At 37.7% G+C, this 19093-nt stretch overlaps 1 non-coding gene across 1 annotated transcript; it reads left to right on the top strand.

Moving 5' to 3' along the window:
- The first annotated feature begins 12627 nt into the window (after window positions 1-12627).
- Window positions 12628-12734, top strand: LOC145033190 (small nucleolar RNA R71). Its single transcript, XR_013677427.1, has one exon. It is a non-coding gene; the product is annotated as a small nucleolar RNA R71 (small nucleolar RNA).
- The last annotated feature ends 6359 nt before the right edge of the window (window positions 12735-19093 follow it).

The raw sequence follows: 19093 nt of genomic DNA, 5'->3' as shown, positions 1-19093 counted from the left end.
CTAAACCAACACCTAACATATTCTGTCGATCTCCAACATCTTACGCTATTAATTCTTGTTCATTAATATTCTTAATGTGAACTCTTATATCAACAACACAACAGAGTGCGATGTATGACTTTGAATTCGTATGGTCCTTCATTAGAGTGGCGTGGCAAAACCCAAAACAAATTGTTTTATGGCTATTAATAACATTAATCGGTTGATTTTGTATTATTGAATATATAAAAATAACAGTAAACCTGACCATATGAACGGACCGAATCAACCCATCCTAAAATCCACGAGAGAGGTCAATCGTGGAATATAAACAATATTTTGGATGCGTCAGAGTTCAAACTCTAACATTTATCCTATATGAATTTTTATACCTCAATTGCTAGGCTCTCACCTTGAGGAATGTTTTAGTGTAATATGCATGTTAACATGAACGCCTGTCTGTGAAATATGGATTGCAACTATTCTGTAGATGTAAGAATCCTTTGTAGTCCAATCATTTTTGTTAACTTAAAAAAGCGATCATCCTTTATAATTAAATAAAAAAACAAATTAAAAGCATATCATTAGTAGGGAACGGATATGAAAGGGTAATATTGTATATTAACCATTCCATCATAACAGGAAAGATTGGTATTGCTTTTGTAACAATTTAAATAATCCCCAAATTCTCGCAAACACCCAAATCGATCACCATTTCTATCGGAAGATTCTGAGAATGGGTTGCATATAAGAAACAATTGTTATGCATTTGATTATTGAGAAGAAACATTAGGGTTTATCGGTGATACAAATTCTTGAAGAATGAAGAGTACCATGTCGATTGTATTCAAGTCTAAGTTCACGAACACGGCGTAGACGGTGTTGAATCTTGACAATGATGACGATTTCTATCGAGTATTAGGTATCATTGAGTATAATTGACTTTCCATTTGGGATACCTTGTAAATTTCCTATAATATTGTGTTTCCTTCTAACATAGCTTAACTGGTGGAGTAGATTATGGACCACCTCTTATATATTTGTATCTTTGTACGACTGCATAATCAATTTCTAACATCAAAAGAACAATTCTCTCTTTCATGATAACTCTATACCAATTTCAACATAGTATCAGAGCATGGTATGATCCTATCAAATTAAACCATCCAATTCTCCTTTTTTCTTCCATTCAAACTGAACAACAAGCCATGCCTGATAAAAAAAACAACACCTCGAGCGAAGCTCAAAATGCCGATACACAAACACAATTCTATCGTCATCCATTCGATTGTTCGGGACAACTTAACGTTACATAACAACTTCACCATGGTAACTATGCTAAATGGGAAGAAGAGATAAGTAATTTTCTTCTAGCCAAAAACAAAACGAGAATTATCAATGGATCAATACCTACCCCTAAAGAAGGAGAAGTTGACCACGAATCATGGAAACGATGCAACGCCATGATAAGAGGATGGCTAAGTGCAGCCATGATAAAGAGATCAGAAGTAAAATTCAATATACTAAGACTGTAAAACAAATTTGGACCGAACTGTCAGAGATTTAGCACAGAAAATGTTCCCCGAGCATACAAGTTAAGACGAGATATTACCCAAACTCATCAAAACAACATGAAGGTATCAGCATATTATACGAAACTTAGAGGGATATGGGAAAAGATCCAATCCATTTCTCTTGCACCTAAATGCACCAGCACAGTAGCAAAGGATTTCGTTGAGAACCGGGAAAAGGAACAGTTATATGAGTTCCTCATGGGACTCGATGAAGCCTTCAACACCATCAAGACACAAATCTTTACAACAAAGCCAACACCAAGCCTCAGTGTTTCCTACCATCTTGTTTCGAAGGATGAAAAAAGATGCGAGATCTCCATTGTCGTGCATCCTAACAAAAACAAGGCTATAGCCTTTCAAGTCCAAAATAAAAACAAAAGACAATATGCAGAAAGGAAGGAGAGAGTATTGTGCGCTATATGCGGGAGAAAAAATAATCGGATATTGGGTATCCTAGGAAAATAGAGGAGTATCCAAATAGCGAAGATGGAAAAATACATACCACAACAAGAAATGAGGGCTGGAGAAATTCAAATAAGGTTACACATGTCAAATTATGTCTGATAGAAGGAATCTCAAATGAAGATTTCGCCTTGATGGCACAATATTGACGAGAACAGGCAAAGGAAGAAACCAATGAGGATGTGACAGTAAGAATACCAAATGGCAAAAGGGTACATGTTAAATGCATTAGCAACATGACTTTACCAAATCTCTTAAAGATAAATAATGTTTTCAAAATACCTGAATTCAAATACAACTTAATTTCGGTTAGAAAAATGGCTAAGGATATGAACTCTTTTTTTACCTTTTATCTAATCTTCTATTGCATGTAGGACTTACTCTTGAAGAAACTGATTGGAATTGGTAAGGAATGCATTGGTCTATATGTTGGATTAGGTGGCTAAGCCCATAACTATAACTGGTATGTACGTAACCCGATAGTAGCATGGTCCTTTTGGGATGCCTTCACCATAGCAATATGATAAGATGAGTTTTGGAGAAAGAGGTTAATTAATGATTTATTAATATATTATAAGAATAATTTATTAATTGAGAAATCATATTATTTAATTAGTATTGATCAGACTTTAATTTGGAATTAATTTAGTGATCAAAAGAGACTGATTAAAAGAAGGGGGACTGATGTGTGTGAAACGAGCTAGCTTTAATCCTACTTTTAGTTAATAAATTAAGCACACAAAGGCAGTGAACTTGTCTTTTAGTGGTATAGTTGGATAAGTAGGGTGTCGAACTCAGGGAACGGAAATTAATCTAATAACTAATTTTAACTAAGCAAGTAATAAAAGTAAGAGGGTTTTTTCTCTAGTTTTACAAGACTAGAAACTTAAACAAAGCACTTAAACACTTAACTAACTAAACAATTAAAGCAAATGACAAATTCACCAAATTTAATAAAGGTTTTCTATTTAGGTTCAACCAATTCACTCCTATGGTTATTTAAATGATAAATCAATTATTATTGGTTACCAACTATAGTGGTTAGGTTCATGTTCATTACTCCTATCCCTTAGATAATTAATCAATTCAAGCAGTGGCCAATTGTTTAAACTAATTAATTCCCTAGTTCAATTGTTTGGATTAAATAAGATTTGTAATTGGTTAATCAAGTTGGTGTTTCAATTAACCTCTTGTTTGTTGGTTTCTCAAACAAGCTCACACATTAATTTACCCATTCTCTAATTAATCCTAGTTTCATATTCATTATTTCTAGGCATATGATAAAGTGTTCACATAACATATGAGGTTAATAATTGAGAGATGTTCATGCAGCTTAATTACCTTCCAATTAACAGAAAATAGTTGTCATTAATGCATAAGGTTCTTTAACAAAATTAATTTAATAAAATCACCAAATAACAATCAATCAAATAGTATATTCTAAACCATAGGAGTAAATTGGTCTTCCCCAACAGAAACAAAACAAATTTAGTTCATAGTCATAGCAAAAACAAACTCAAAAAAAAATTCAACTAAGCTAAACATACTTAATTCCTAAAGCTAAGTGGAATAAATAACCTAATTGCCTTGATTCTTCAAAGGATTAAAGGTTAGGGTTCCTCAGCTCCTCAAATGGTTCTTTTTCGCAGGTTCAACTCTCAAAATTGGCAAAAGTCTTTTCCATTCGGATAATGGTTTGATATTTATAATTATCACAAAACAGGGTGTACTCGGCGAGTAGCAGACCCAACTCGCCGAGTAGATGCTTGTTATCTGTCTTATACCAGGAGTCTTGACTTATCTTCTGGAATATTCTTGGGTACTCGCCGAGTAGCCTCGAGAACTTGCCGAGTAGCTAAGATTTTGTCCCTCATTCTTCATTCTTTGGTCTCTAATTGCTTCCCTTTGTTTCCTTTCACTCCCAAGCATGTCTTTTGAACTGAAAACAAAATTTAAGCATTATTAAGTATCTTCTGTCCACATTATACACATAATTAGTTAAAAATGAATAAAAATGTATGCTAAATAATTGACTAATTATGCACATATCAAAATACCCAACACTTGACTTTTGCTTGACCCCAAGCAAAACTAAATTTTAACATATTAGAACCACATATGATAACTCCAATCTAACCCAACCATTATGCCAAGATCGCAACGCATGCATTTGTGTCTAAAATTGTCCTAAATACCCCCATACTCCAAATACTCACAATCCTCATAAACATTCGCCCACTCACCCCGAACTATGCTCATTTTATGCATCCCTCCGAATCCATCCTCAGAAAACCTCTTAACCTCAAGGTATTTTTGGTTGAGCAACCCAAGCATACATAATCTAGATAATTACAATTTATGATACCACATTGGAGTTTCTTTGGAATTCTTTATTTCTTTGACATTTGATCTTTGATCTCTTTGAATTCACCACCTTGTTGTTTGGTTTTTGGTATCTTCAACTTTTTGAATTTATTTGGAATTTTTGATCTTCTAATTTCATATTTGACTTTGATGCTCCAAAAATTCTTCAACTTTTCTTGTAATTTTCTCTCTCTTTTTTTACATGTGCCTCACTTTTTTTTTCACTCAAATCCCTAAATGCTTAAGCAGGGGCACTCAACTTCAACCTTTATTGGTTAACGATAATAATTTTCCTGGATACATTTCTGGTACACGATGCTAAACATATTGCATCCCTCTTATGCTGAGCGAGGTCGTGTTTTTGTCCCATGATTTCACTGGAATAAGGAAGCCACAAATTCACTATAACGTATATAGGCTCAACTAAACATTTGGCTTTTCATGCAATTATCAACACAATTCTAACATGGAACCCTAATTGCTTTTACCAAAATTTCTAAATTAATTCCTAAGTAATATTTTTGGTATGCAACAATTTTTTTTAAAAAAATTAGCCTAAATTAAGATTCTAAATTTACTAATATGTGACCAACCCCTACCCCACACTTATTTTATGCAATGCCGCATTGCATATCATGCAAAGAATAAAAAATGCAAAGTATAGAGAGAATTGGAACAAACTCCCCTGGGGTAGCAGTCGATAGGTTCATAACTCTTCTCTTCAGCTCCATCTTCAATTGACTTTGGACATGGGAACAACTCATCCATGTCTTGGGTGTCATTCGTCTCGTGTGGTTGACAGCTCGAAAATATCAAGGAAAACGCTTCCTAGAAATCTCCCGTAACAATTCTTCACGAAAAATAGACAAGTACTGCAATGAAAGTGCTCAAAATAGCTCTGGAACTCGAAAATTGTCAATATACTCGGCGAGTAGTGTCGTATACTCGGTGAGTAGCTCTTAACTTGCAACTATTACGTGTAATGTCCCGTGTACTCGTTGAGTAGAATTTGTGCACTCGGCGAGTAGGCGTTGTATTGCCAAAACTGTTCCAGCTTGTGTTCTTCTTGACTCGGGTTTTGAATTCGAATATTTCACTGACCCTTTCTCTAAACCTTTCAGCAGCAACACCCTCCATTACTCTCAACTCTAACGGACTCAATCCTAAGGACAAAACTTCGCACTCTTTTTTGAACATCCCTCACTTCCTTACTTGACCCTTAACACTTTATTATGCTACCTAACCTTCCATTCCTGAAAAATAAGCAACCAAAAGTGAAAGCAATAAAAGTCCTACAAAAATCATCCAAGTTTAACAATTGTTCAAATCAAAACACCATAAATAAAAAAAAAACACAAAACAACATAAAGTCTTTAATCCTCTTCCTCCATGTCAGCTCCTCCGGCTCCGCTTCCTCCTCCTTCATTACCCCTCATCATTCTTTCCTCCCAACTCATAATGTAGGGATATCCCGGACTGGGTCTCAGTGCGATGTTCATTTGCTCGAAGAGGTATTCAAATGATTGATTGTTATTATTGACCCATCGTCCAATATCATCCAAATAGCGCTGGTACTCCACTTGATTCCATCCATCGTTCTCTTCCTCCACCGGAATAACCGGTGGGTCTTTTCGTACCCATTCGCTTCGTTGCCTCACTCGCCTTCCCGGCTCCTCGGGGATTGTCGGCTCATCCGCATGTGGAATAGAAAGATAATCACCAAACTTCTCCACGATCCTTGCCCTCCTATATAATGTGGTGTTGAACGGAGGGGCATAAATGACCGTCAGCGCCCTTGCCTCTTGCAAATCTAATATTCCAAATGACCTGGCAAGCCTTGTCACAATCATCCCTCCATTAATCTTGGAGTTCACCTTCTCCTTAACCGCCCCTTCTGCAAGATACTTGGGTATGCAGTAGGGGAGATTGCAGAAACCATCGGGAGTAATAATACTCCAAAGATAGAAGATATCAAGGGTTGGAACCTTGTCCCAATCCTTCAGCATATTAATCATGTTGGCCACAAAACGATGGATGAGACGGTGCGGTAAACGGGATGTACACCCGGTTAGCAATAGTATTCCACCAAGTAGAAGCAACCATTTCCTCGGGGAGATATTTGTGGCAATTCTCCAAGAAAGCTTCAAAGTCCTCAGTCAACATAGTGCTTTGCTCATAAATTCCAAGCCTCCATGAAAATTCAGCCATGCTGCATTGTCGCAGCTCCCCACCAAGAGAAAAGGAAATTACATTGGGATTGTAGTACTCACTACCACCTCGGAATGAGATGGTAGCAAAAACTCCCAACATAATTCAGCATAGACCGGTTCTTGTATTTTGAATAACTGTAACCAACCATCACATATGATGGTTAAATCCCCCAAATTGCATTCCTTCACCAAATACGGTGTCAGCTCCTCTTCCAAACCAACTTTCCCCAGCCAATCCCAGTCTACTGCATTGGGCAAATGAATCGCTTTATGTTTCAACGCCTCTAACTTGTTTTTGGCACGAGCTTGAGACGATTTGGATGTTATTTGGTGGAATGAGAGCCACGGGATGTCCCCTTGGCTTCCCCCTCTTGAAGACTGATCTCTTCTGAACATGGTACTTGCATAACAACATTAAGAAAGCACAAACAAACAACACCCAACAATTAAAATCGAATAAAATAGATCTGTATAGCCTCCTACTCGCCGAGTTCATGTCCTACTCGGCGAGTAGGATGAACATCGGGACCAGAATCCCGTCGAACGTATATAGGTTGTTCAAAACACCCAATTTTGCATAGGGGTTTGATGTACTAAGTCCAATAACCACTAATCCAAAAGAAATTTCTCCCATCTCCTAATTCATGGTAAAATTAAAACCCTAGAATTTGAGGAAACCCCCAAATCCGAATTTAGACAAAATAGGGGCAAATCAGTGATAAAGCTTGAACCTTTGATGAGTTTTAAGTGTAAAGAGCATACCTTTTCCCATGAAAGTTGAGGATTAATCCAAAAATCAAAGAAATCACAGAAATCACTTGAGGAAGGCTGTGCACGGCGAGTGTATGGGTAAAATGGGTGAAAACCCTTATTTTACAGATTATAAACCGTCTGTGTAAGTTGGCTACTCGCCGAGTAGAAAATATCTACTCGCCGAGTAGAACTGCATTTACGCATTTTCTGGGTTATTTTGGTAAGTACTCGCCGAGTACATGTACCTACTCGGCGAGTAAACCTTGCAGTTTGAAAAAATTGAATTTTTTTCTCATTTTTAACCCTCCACCCCACACTCTAGGCATTGCTTGCCCTCAAGCAATTATATTTTCAGAAGAAGATGAATGACAAAGATCCTAAAGTAATTAAAAAAAAGTAAAGGAAAGAAATGCAAACTCTAAACTCGGGTTGCCTCCCAGAAGCGCTTCTTTTTAAGGAGTCATTAGCTCAACTCCTCCCCCTCTACGTGGCTGCAATCCCTTCCAGCAACATCAACTCTTCCATGCCTTCATTCCTTGGGACTCCTTCTTCATACTTTTTGACCTTGTGTCCATTGACCTTGAAAGGTGTTCCATATTTTGACAATAGCTCTATAGCACCATGTGGAAACACCGTCTTCACCAGAAAAGGACCATCCCATCTTGACTTGAGTTTTCCCGAGAAGAGTTTTAGCCTTGAATTAAAGAGCAACACCTTTTGGCCTTCATGAAATTCTTTATTTTCTTTTATCCTCTTGTCATGCCACATCTTGGTCTTCTCTTTATAGATCAAAGAACTAGTGTATGCATCATTTCTAAGTTCCTCAAGAGCATTCATTTGCATTAACCGGTTGCTCTTGAGCTCCTCCATGTTGAAGTTGCACATCTTTAAAGCCCAAAAAGCTTTATGCTCTATCTCCACCGGCAAATGACATTGCTTTCCATAAACTAACCTATATGGTGTAGTACGAATAGGCGTTTTGAAAGCTGTATGGAAGGCCCAAAGTGCATTGTCTAGCTTATCCGACCATTCTTTTCGATTGCTCCCCACCGATTTCTCCAAGATTCACTTTAAAGCTCGATTTGTCACTTCGGTTTGTCCACTAGTTTTTGGATGGTAGGATGTAGAAAATTTATGGGTTACCCCATATTTCCTTAGCACCTTCTCTAGTTGATCATTGGCAAAATGAGTGCCTCGGTCACTTATGAGAGCTTTCGGGACTCCAAATCGTGAAAATAACTTTTTTAAAAACCGCACCACCACCCGACCGTCATTAGTTGGCAAAGCTTGTGCCTCCGCCCATTTGGATACATAATCCACCGTCACCAATATGTATTTGTTTCCTTTGGACTTGGGAAATGGTCCCATGAAATCGATCCCCCACACATCAAATACTTTGCACACTTGGATACTATGTTGTGGCATTTCATTTCGAGATGAAATGTTTCCCACTCTTTGACAAGCATCACATTCTTTGACAAATTCGGTTGCATATTTAAAAATCGTGGGCCAGTAAAACCCAAAGTCAAAGATCTTCTTCGCAGTGTAATGTGCTCCATGATGTCCACCCGTGGGCCCGCTATGACAATGCTCCAATATTTTCCGGCTTTCATTCCTGAACACGCATCTTCGTATGATTCCATCCGCACAGCTTCGGAAAAGATATGGTTCATCCCAAAAGTAATACTTTATTTCAGAAAAGAATTTCTTCTTTTGTTGACTTGTGAGATCTTTTGGGATGTATTTGCTAGCTAAGTAATTAGCTATATTTGCAAACCATGGTTCTTCTCCCACGGTCACCATAATATACTCGTTCGGAAAATCCTCTCCAACTCTATCTTCATGCAATCGCTGGTTTTCTAGCCTTAACAAGTGGTCAGCTGCTACATTCTCCATTCTCTTTTTGTCTCGTATCTCTATGTCAAACTCTTGAAGAAGTAGCACCCATCATATCAATCTTGGCCTGGGATCCTGTTTGGCAAATAAATACTTGATAGCAGAGTGGTCAGTAAAAACTGTTGTTTTAGATAACACTAAATAAGGATGGAATTTATCAAAAGCATACACCACAACTAATAATTCTTTTTCCGTGGTGGTGTAATTTTCTTGGGCTGGATTTAAAGTCTTGCTAGCATAATATATGGGTCGAAAGTGCTTATCAACCCTTTGACCAATGATAGCTCCTAATGCAAAGTCACTAGCATCACACATTATTTCAAATGGTAAATTCCAATTTGGTGCAATAATGATCGGAGCACTAGTTAATTTTTCCTTTAAAAATTCAAATGCCTCTAAGCACTCTTTAGTAAAATTAAATGGTGCATCTTTTAAGAGTAATTGTGTTAAATGTCTAGTTATTTTAGAAAAATCTTTATAAAACGCCGGTAAAAACCCGCGTGACCTAGAAAACTTCTAATGCCCTTCACATTAGTTGGTGCGGGTAACTTGGCAATGGTGTCAATCTTTGCCCGATCCACGTCAATTCCCATTTTGAAACCTTGTGGCCTAAAACTATACCCTCCTTGACCATAAAGTGACATTTCTCCCAGTTGAGGAACAAGTCGGTTTTTTCACACCTAGCAAGCATTAAGTTAAGATTTGTGAGACAATCATCGAAGGAAGATCCAAAAACAGAAAAATCGTCCATAAACACTTCCATGAATTTTTCTAACATATCGTGGAATATGGCTGTCATACACCTTTGAAAAGTCGCGGGTGCATTGCATAGCCCAAAGGGCATGCGTCTATAAGCAAAAGTCCCACTTGGGCAAGTAAATGTGGTCTTTTCTTGGTCCATTGGGTCTATGGGTATTTGGAAATAACCTGATAATCCATCTAGAAAGTAATAATAACTATAGCCCGATAATCTTTCTAACATTTGATCAAAAAAAGGTAAGGGAAAATGGTCTTTACGAGTAGCATCGTTTAGCTTTCGATAATCGATGCACACTCTCCAACCGGTTACCGTTCGTGTCAGAATAACCTCATTCTTTTCGTTGGTTATAACCGTCATCCCTCCTTTCTTGGGAACCACTTGGACCGGACTCACCCACAGACTGTCGGAAATGGAATATATAATCCCCGCATCTAAAAGTTTGACCACTTCCTTCTTGACCACCTCTTGCATATTTGGGTTTAATCTTCTTTGATGCTGTACAACCGGCTTTGCTCCTTCTTCCAGATTAATCTTGTGAGAACTATAAGAGGGGCTTATTCCCTTGATGTTGGTGATGCTCCATGCTATAGCCCGCTTTCTCTTCTTCAAAACTTGCACTAGCTCTTCCTTTTCAGATTTGGATAGGTTAGAGGCTATGATTACTGGCTTTTGATTGCCATCTTCAAGGAAAGCATACTCCAAATGTTCTGGTAACTTTTTGAGCTCAGTTTTTGGGTTCTGATTGTTGTACTCGCTGAGTGCAGGTGAGGGACTCGGCGAGTTGGTAGCTACATTTACGGATTCTGATTTTTCTAAGGATGAATTCGACGAGTAGCTTGGCCTTACTCGGCGAGTAAAGCTGTCAGATTGCTTCACCAATTCTTCAAACTCAACTTCTTCCAGCAGCCTTTCGATCTCCATTAAGTCTTTTTCTGCATCAAATTCTTCATCAAAAATTGTGGAGTTGCTGGAATCTTCACTTATGCATTCCTCCAATAAATCGTCAATCATGTCAATTGAGAATTTCGTGTCGTCACTGTTCCTTGTGTACTTCATGGCTTGATCAACCCCAAAAGTTACTGATACATCACCTACCCGCAAGGTAAGCTTCGAATCCCTCATGTCCACTATAGCACTCGCAGTGTTGAGGAAGGGTCTTCCGAGGATGATCGGTACTTGAGGATCCACCTCCATATCTAGAATTATGAAATCAGCGGGAAATACGAATTTGTCAACCTTGACTAGTAAGTCTTCACATATGCCTCTAGGGAAAGTGAGTCTCTTGTTTTCTAAGTGAATCGCCATGCAAATTGGTCTTGGTTCCGGGAGATCCAGCTTTTTGAAGAATGAATATGGCATGAGGTTTACACTTGCTCCTGAATCGGCCAAAGCATGAATGGTAGCCAAGTTGCCAAATTGGCAAGGTAAAGTTAAGCTCCCTGGGTCACCCTTCTTCTTTGGTAGCTTATTTAGCATAGCAGCTGAGCAGTTTTCATTGAGGACTACCTTCTTCACTTCCTCCATCTTCCTTCTATTATTGAGAAGTTCTTTAAGGAACTTTTCATATTTGGGCATTTGTACGGCAGCTTCGATGAAGGGTATGTTGATTTGAAGAGCTTTGATATGATCTAGAAACTTCTGGTACTCCTCTTCCTGCTTCTCTTTCTTAGCTCGGGCTGGATATGGCAATGGAAGTTGGTAAAGCTTTTCAGGGGTATGATCCTTCGGATTTGGCAGTGGACTCGCCGAGTCCATATTTTGTACTCGGCAAGTAGAGCTGTCAGATTGAAGATTTTGATTTTCTGCTTCCTCCTTCTGTGATTCTTTGGGTGCTTCATTCTGAATAAGGGCCAGAGGAGTGATTATTTTCCCACTTCTTGTTGTAACTATATTTATGTGCGCGCCTCGTGGGTTATTTTTGGTTTTACTAGGAAGTTCACCCGGTGATCTTTGGTTTATTTGTTGAGCAAGTTGCCCTAGCTGCGTTTCTATGTTGTGGATAGATGCTTGTTGGTTTCTAAGGATAGTTCTTGTTTCTTGAATTGAAGCATCATGATCACTATGTCTCTTTTCTGAAGCAGCTACAAATTTGGTAAGCATCTCTTCTAAACTTGGTTTTCTTTCTTGTGTCGGCTCCTCCTTTTGGTAAAAACCTCTTCCTTTCTGCTTGTACTTCTCTTTCTTAGCCTCCTTGTACTCTTCATATGGGAGCCACTCTTTCTTTGGTTTTCGCTAGTCTTTATCATATCGGTCACCACTTGAGTAACATACTTGCACCTTTTTGTTGCCATTTTCATCCAAGTTGTAGTCTCTAGTAAGATGAGGTCCATTACAATTTTCACAACCCACCCGAATAGCATGGATCATTTGATCCAGTTTATCCATCCTCCTATCCATGGTTTTTAGCATAGCCATGACCGCGGACAAGTCTTCAATAGCTGCATATGCGGCTCCCCTAGTAACATCATTTATTAGGTTGTGGTATTCTCTAGAGTGCTTAGAGAATTCTTCAATCAATTCCTTGATCACTGGGGGTGGCTTCTTTGTGAGCAGGCCTTGCGAGTCAAGTAGCTGCCTGGTTGTGACATTGACTCCATCATAGAAAATTGAGACTTCTTGCTGGGTATTAAGGTCATGGTGTGGGCAGTTTCTTAGAAAGCTCTTGTACCTCACCCAAGCTTCATATAGCGACTTTCCAGCTTGTTGTTCAAAGTTAGCAATGGCCTTCTTCAACTTGGCTATCTTGGAAGGTGGGTAAAAGTGATCAATGAATTCTTCTTTCATCTTGGCCCATGTGGTGACTGATCCGGGGGAAAGTGACTTGAGTCAGTCTTTTGCAGCACCTTTGAATGTCACTGGAAGCATGCGAAGTAGCTGAGTCTCGCGAGGCACATTTGGAACATTAAAGTAATCAGCTACATCATTGACTTCATCCAAATGCTTGTAGGCATCTTCGTGGTTTTCTCCATAGAAAGGAATTTCCTTTAGCTAGGCGAGTATGTGGCCCTTTAGCTCGAACGTAGCAGTAGCGGGAATTGCGGGTTGCACAAGTCCCGGGCCGGTGTCATCGCGGATCCTCTTCTTCCACTCTCCCATGGGGATTTCATCAATGTTAGCCATGGTATGAGCTAACTCGTCGCCGGAATCGGGGTCATGCCCGTATGTAGGTTCTTCTTCCTCCTCAGTGTCGTACTCGGTGTCTTCCTTGATCGGTTCTTCGCTTGCTAAAGATGCGCTGGATGCACCTGATTTGCTGCTCTTCTTCTTCCCAAAAACAGTCTTCAAATTAGACAAAGGTGACTTTTTTTGGTGTATTCGAGCTCTCCACGTCCTTTCCTCAGTTCCTTCTCAATGTGGATTTAGGATCTTCAAATGGGGGTACCAGCGGGGTGTTTGATACTCTGGTCATGAAAGTCCTAAAATAAAACAAGATAAAAACGTAAAAAGAACAAAAAAATGCGACTAAAAAAACAAAAATTAAAGGCAAAATACTGCTATACTCGCCGAGTGGGTGCGAATGCACTCGACGAGTAGCAGTGTATTTTTGAAAGAAAAATAAACTTAATATAAAAACTAAAACAGATGCTAAAACCTAACTACTAATTATTAAATTGCAATAAATTAACTTTGTGCCAGTAATCTCACACAGAGGATCGAAAAAATTAGGAATTAGATAAATTATTTAGAACCGTTCCCCGGCAACGGCGGCAAAAACTTGATGTGTTTGAAACGAGCTAGTTTTTAATCCTACTTTTAGTTAATAAATTAAGCACTTAAAGGCAGTGAACCTGTCTATTAGTGATATAGTTGGATAAGTAGGGTGTCGAACTCAGGGAACGAAAATTAATCTAAAAACTAATTTTAACTAAGCAAGTAATAAAAGTAAGAGGGTTTTTTCTCTAGTTTTACAAGACTAGAAACTTAAACAAAGCACTTAAACACTTAACTAACTAAACAATTAAAGCAAATGACAAATTCACCAAATGTAATAAAGGGTTTCTGTTTAGGTTCAACCAATTCCTTCCTATGGTTATTTAAATGATAAATCAATTATTATAGGTTACCAACTATAGTGGTTAGGTTCATGTTCATTATTCCTAACCCTTAGACAATTAATCAATTCAAGCAGTGACCAATTGTTTAAACTAATTAATTCCCTAGTTCAATTGTTTGGATTAAATAAGATTTGTAATTGGTTAATCAAGTTGGTGTTTCAATTAACCTCTTGTTTGTTGGTTTCTCAAACAAGCTCACAGATTAATTTACCCATTCTCTAATTAATCCTAGTTTCATATTCATTATTCCTAGGCATATGATAAAGTGTTCACATAACATATGAGGTTAATAATTAAGAGATGTTCATGCAGCTCAATTACCTTCCAATTAACAGAAAATAGTTTTCATTAATGCATAAGGTTCTTTAACAAACTTAATTTAATAAAATCACCAAATAACAATCAATCAAAAAGTATATTCTAAACCATAGGAGTAAATTGGTGTTCCCCAACAGAAACAAAACGAATTTAGTTCATAGTCATAGCAAAAACAAATTCAAATAAGCTAAACATACTTAATTCCTAAAGCTAAGTGGAATGAATAACCTAATTGCCTTGATTCTTCAAAGGATTGAAGGTTAGGGTTCCTCAGCTCCTCAAAGGGTTCTTTTTCGCAGGTTCGGCTCTCAAAATTGCCAAAAGTCTTTTCCATTCGGATAATGGTTTGATATTTATAATTATCGCAAAACAGGGTGTACTCGGCGAGTAGCATACCCAACTCGTCGAGTAGATGCTTGTTATCTGTCTTATACCAGGAGTCTTGACTTATCTTCTGGAATATTCTTGGGTACTCGCCGAGTAGCTAAGCTTTTGTCCCTCATTCTTCATTCTTTGGTCTCTAATTGCTTCCCTTTGTTTCCTTTCACTCCCAAGCATGTCTTTTGAACTGAAAACAAAATTTAAGCATTATTAAGTACCTTTTGTCCACATTATACACATAATTAGTTAAAAATGAATAAAAATGTATGCTAAATAATTGACTAATTATGCACATATCAGGGACTGATTATGTAAATCAGTAATAGCTGTAGTTGTTAGATTAGTGTCTAATCCCGTAACTATATTTGGTATGTACTTGACCCGGTTGTGCATGGTCATTTTGGGTTGCCTTCACCAAAGCAACATGACAAGGTAATTTATAAAGAGAGAAGATATTATAATTTATTAGTATATTATAAGATTAATATATTAAAAGAAAATTCATATTACTTAATTAATATTAGCCAGAAATTAATTAGGAATTAATTTGGTGGCTAAAAGGGATTAATTAAATAAAGGGTTTTAAACTGTCAAATATGTGATAGTTGGATTTTGGGCTAGTAAACCTAATGGATCAAGGGGGGAACGAAATTATGATGAGAGTCCATCAAAATTTCATCCACAAGCCCTATTCCAGAAGGTTCCATGGGCTGCTTGGTGATTAAGCTATCCATTAGGGCTTTGACCGAAACCCTAGCAGCCAACAGTATAAATAAGACCCATAGCCTTCAAATTTCGGAACTTGCTTCCAAGAGAACCCTAGGGCCGAAATTTGGAACCTTCTCCCTCTCACATAATAGCCTTCTTGCCTCTTGGTGTTTGTAAGCCAATAGAGGAGTTACCCTTGTGACTCTAAGCTCAACAAAGAAGAAAGATCAAGCATTCTTAAAGAGGTAATCATCTAGATCTGATATTTTTTGTCAATTTTGATTTATGTATCCTAGATCTAGGGTTTCAAGTCTTGGATGAATTTCATGTACAATAGAGAAACCTAGATCCAAGTATTAGGGTTTGCATGAGCACATAGGAAAGTTCTTGTGTATAAAACTCATCAGTGGTATCAGATCCTTGATTGGTTTATGTTGTGTGTGATGCAATGGTTGTTTGTTAACTGAAAAATCGTTTTTTCTGCCTCTGTCCGACTCGACTCGGCGAGTCACTAGTTGGACTCGGCGAGTCCAAGTAGTGACTCGGAGAGTCCGGTCATTAGACAGATGAAAACTCAGGATTTTATGCTGTTTTGCTGAAGGATAATTGCCAAAATCGTTTTTGAATGAGAAAATCTGAATTTTATTGTAATTGTGAGATTATCCTTACCAAAACAAAATATAATTACTAATTAAATAAATAGTAAATTCCTTATATGATAAAATTTGATTATTTGAATTAATTGATCAACTATCTTGCATGAAATTAGATTAGATCAAATATAGATAATCACTAAATTGATTGTTTAATTTAAATTATTTGTTATTTGATTTTTTATGTTTTGAAAAGTTCAATAATTACCCTCAAGTCTTGAAATTTAAATTTTGATTAAAAGTTTAATTTTGAATAATTTAAATTTCAAACCTTTAGAATTTTACAAGTTTAAAATTCAACCTTATACATTATTTATTATAAGATTAATATATATATATATATATATATATATGTGTGTGTGTGTGTGTGTATATATATATATATGTGTGTGTGTGTGTGTGTGTGTGTGTATAAGAATAACCTAGTCTTATCGCTAGTAGGACTCATTCACGAAGCCGGTATATAAGGGGGTATAAGGTTGCTGCCTATAAAATGGCACTTAATGGGTGTCCACTCTCACCCACCGCTTCCTTGATTGGTGGAGGGTCATTAGCCGAACGAATAGGATAGGGCATTTAATTCCTCATTATAAGTATAATGAATATTACCAATAACTAAATGTTCTTCAAATTCCCAATCTTAGTTACTTTAGGGTAAAATGTGAAAATGATGCTATTCAATGGAATTACACTTTGTACCCTTGTCAAACGTTAGTAGAGCGCATGTGGTTAACCGACAAACTAGTTTGGGATTGACATTGGTTGCGAAGGGTGGCTTGATGTTTATCATAGATCAATGGAGCATACGTGGCTAACTGGCACATTGATTAGGTGATAATGACATTGAGTGCACCATGTTGATTCGCATGGTTATTCACACCTTGTTTGTGATCCTCAGTATCCCAGTCACAAACTTGAAGGGCATATCGAGATTGAAACATGTCATTGAAAAGTTTAATGAATCTCAAAGATCTAGGAGTTTTTCAAAACATTTAAAACATAATTATTTTTTGTTTTTCATGGTGGAAAATTATCGAATCGTCATTCACTTACCTTCAAATTATTTGCTTTTAGATTATGGCATCCCTTTTCTAAGTTGTAAATAATGTTGTTGGATCCTAGCCCTAATTTTTCATTTGGGTGATTAATTGGGGATTCATTCTAATCAAACTTATCCTTTTTCTATTTTCATATGTCTAACGCAAACAATAACAATGCTCCTGCAGCTATTGGTGGATTCTCACTCATGAATTTGTGTGGGAGAGTGATCTTTAATGGCAACAACTTCAACGAGTGGATCCAAAATATTCAGATGATCACTCACTACGAGGACAAGGAATATGTTCTCGACGAGAAGCTTGAAAAAGATCGATCTAGAAACTGCCACTGCTGAAGAAATCGCTGCCTATGAGGCACATGAACATGATGCTACAAAGGTCCAGTGCATCATGCTTGCGACTATGAATGCAAAACTCCAAAAGTCCTACGAGGACATGTATCCATTCGAGATGCATCAAGATATAATGGATAGGTACCACCAAAGCGCGAGGCAAGAGCGCTATGAGATCATTGCTAACATGATCACCGCTAGGATAGGGAGTGGAGAATCCTTAACCTCGCATCTGCAGAAGATGCAGAGGTATGTTGATTGTCTTTTAAACTTAAATCTTAACTTTGATGAGGATTTGGCTATCGACATCATCCTCCACTCATTTCCTCCATGATACAACCAATTCAGAATGACCTACCACATGAACAAAGAAGAGGTCGATTTGAGCACGCTTCAAGGGTTGTTGAGGACTGCTGAGAGCAACCTAAAGGATAAATTTGTTGCATCAACTCCTAATGATTCGACCCTCATGTTGGCAATTGGGCAAGGAAAAGGTAAGAAGAGGAAGGCTCCTTCTAAGAGCCACCAAAAGGGAAAGTCCCATGATGGTTCCTCTTCTAGTGGGACCAAAGCTGGTTCCATTAAACCATCTTCTAACCCTAAGGATGCAGAGTGCTTTTACTGCCATGAGAAGGGCCACTGGAAATGAAGTTGACCTATATATCTGCAAGTTATTAAGGATGGAAAGATAAAGTCCACCTTTGCAGGTATGTATTCAATTAAATCTAATAACTCATCACTTGATACTTCATGGGTTCTTGATACTGGATGTGGTTTCCATATTTGTTCTGATTTGCAAAGCCTAAGAGAAAGTAGGGAAGTGGAGCATGGGAGGATAAACTTGGTTATGGGAAACAGAAGATCGTCACCTGTCACCAAGATCAGAGTTTATTCCTTAGTATTGAGTAATGGGTTAGGTTTAGATTTAAACAATTGTTTCTATTCGCCACATATAGCAAGAAACATCATTTCTTTTCATGGTTTGTATAGACAAGGGTTTAGATATTCATTTGATACTAGTAATGGTTCTATTAATGTTTATCTTATTGGTGTTTTCTATTTTAATGCACTACCTTGTAATGGAATATATGAATTTGTGTTGGTTGTAAACAACTTAGGATATGATGTGTTGAATATTGATCCATCCAATAGTTTGGACTAAGCATGCTTGTGGCATTGTCGCCTTGGCCATGTCAACAAGAAACGCATAGCCCAACACCAAAAGGATGGAGTGTTGGAGTCATTCGACCTTAGGGACGATGACACGTGTGACTCTTGTTTACTTGAGAAGATGACCAAGTCACCCTTTACTGGCACTTGTCAAAGGGGTAAGGGCATGTTGGATCTCATACATACGGATGTATGTGGGCCCTTTAGATCCACCACAAGGGATGCTTGTCGCTTCTACGTGACTTTTACAGATGATTATAGCAGATATGGATATATCTACTTAATCAAGCACAAGCAGAAACCTTTGAAAAGTCAAAAGAGTTTAAGAATGAAGTGGAGAATCAGTTGGGAAGGAAAATCAAGATGCTTCGATCAGATCGACGAGGAGAATACCTAAGTCTTGAGTTTCATGACTATCTA

This window comes from Lactuca saligna, chromosome 2 (genome assembly GCF_052625555.1).
Source record: "Lactuca saligna cultivar CGN05327 chromosome 2, ASM5262555v1, whole genome shotgun sequence".
Lineage (NCBI taxonomy): Eukaryota > Viridiplantae > Streptophyta > Magnoliopsida > Asterales > Asteraceae > Lactuca > Lactuca saligna.
Note: the sequence above shows the minus strand (reverse complement) of the source record. Positions and strands in the feature narration are given on the sequence as shown.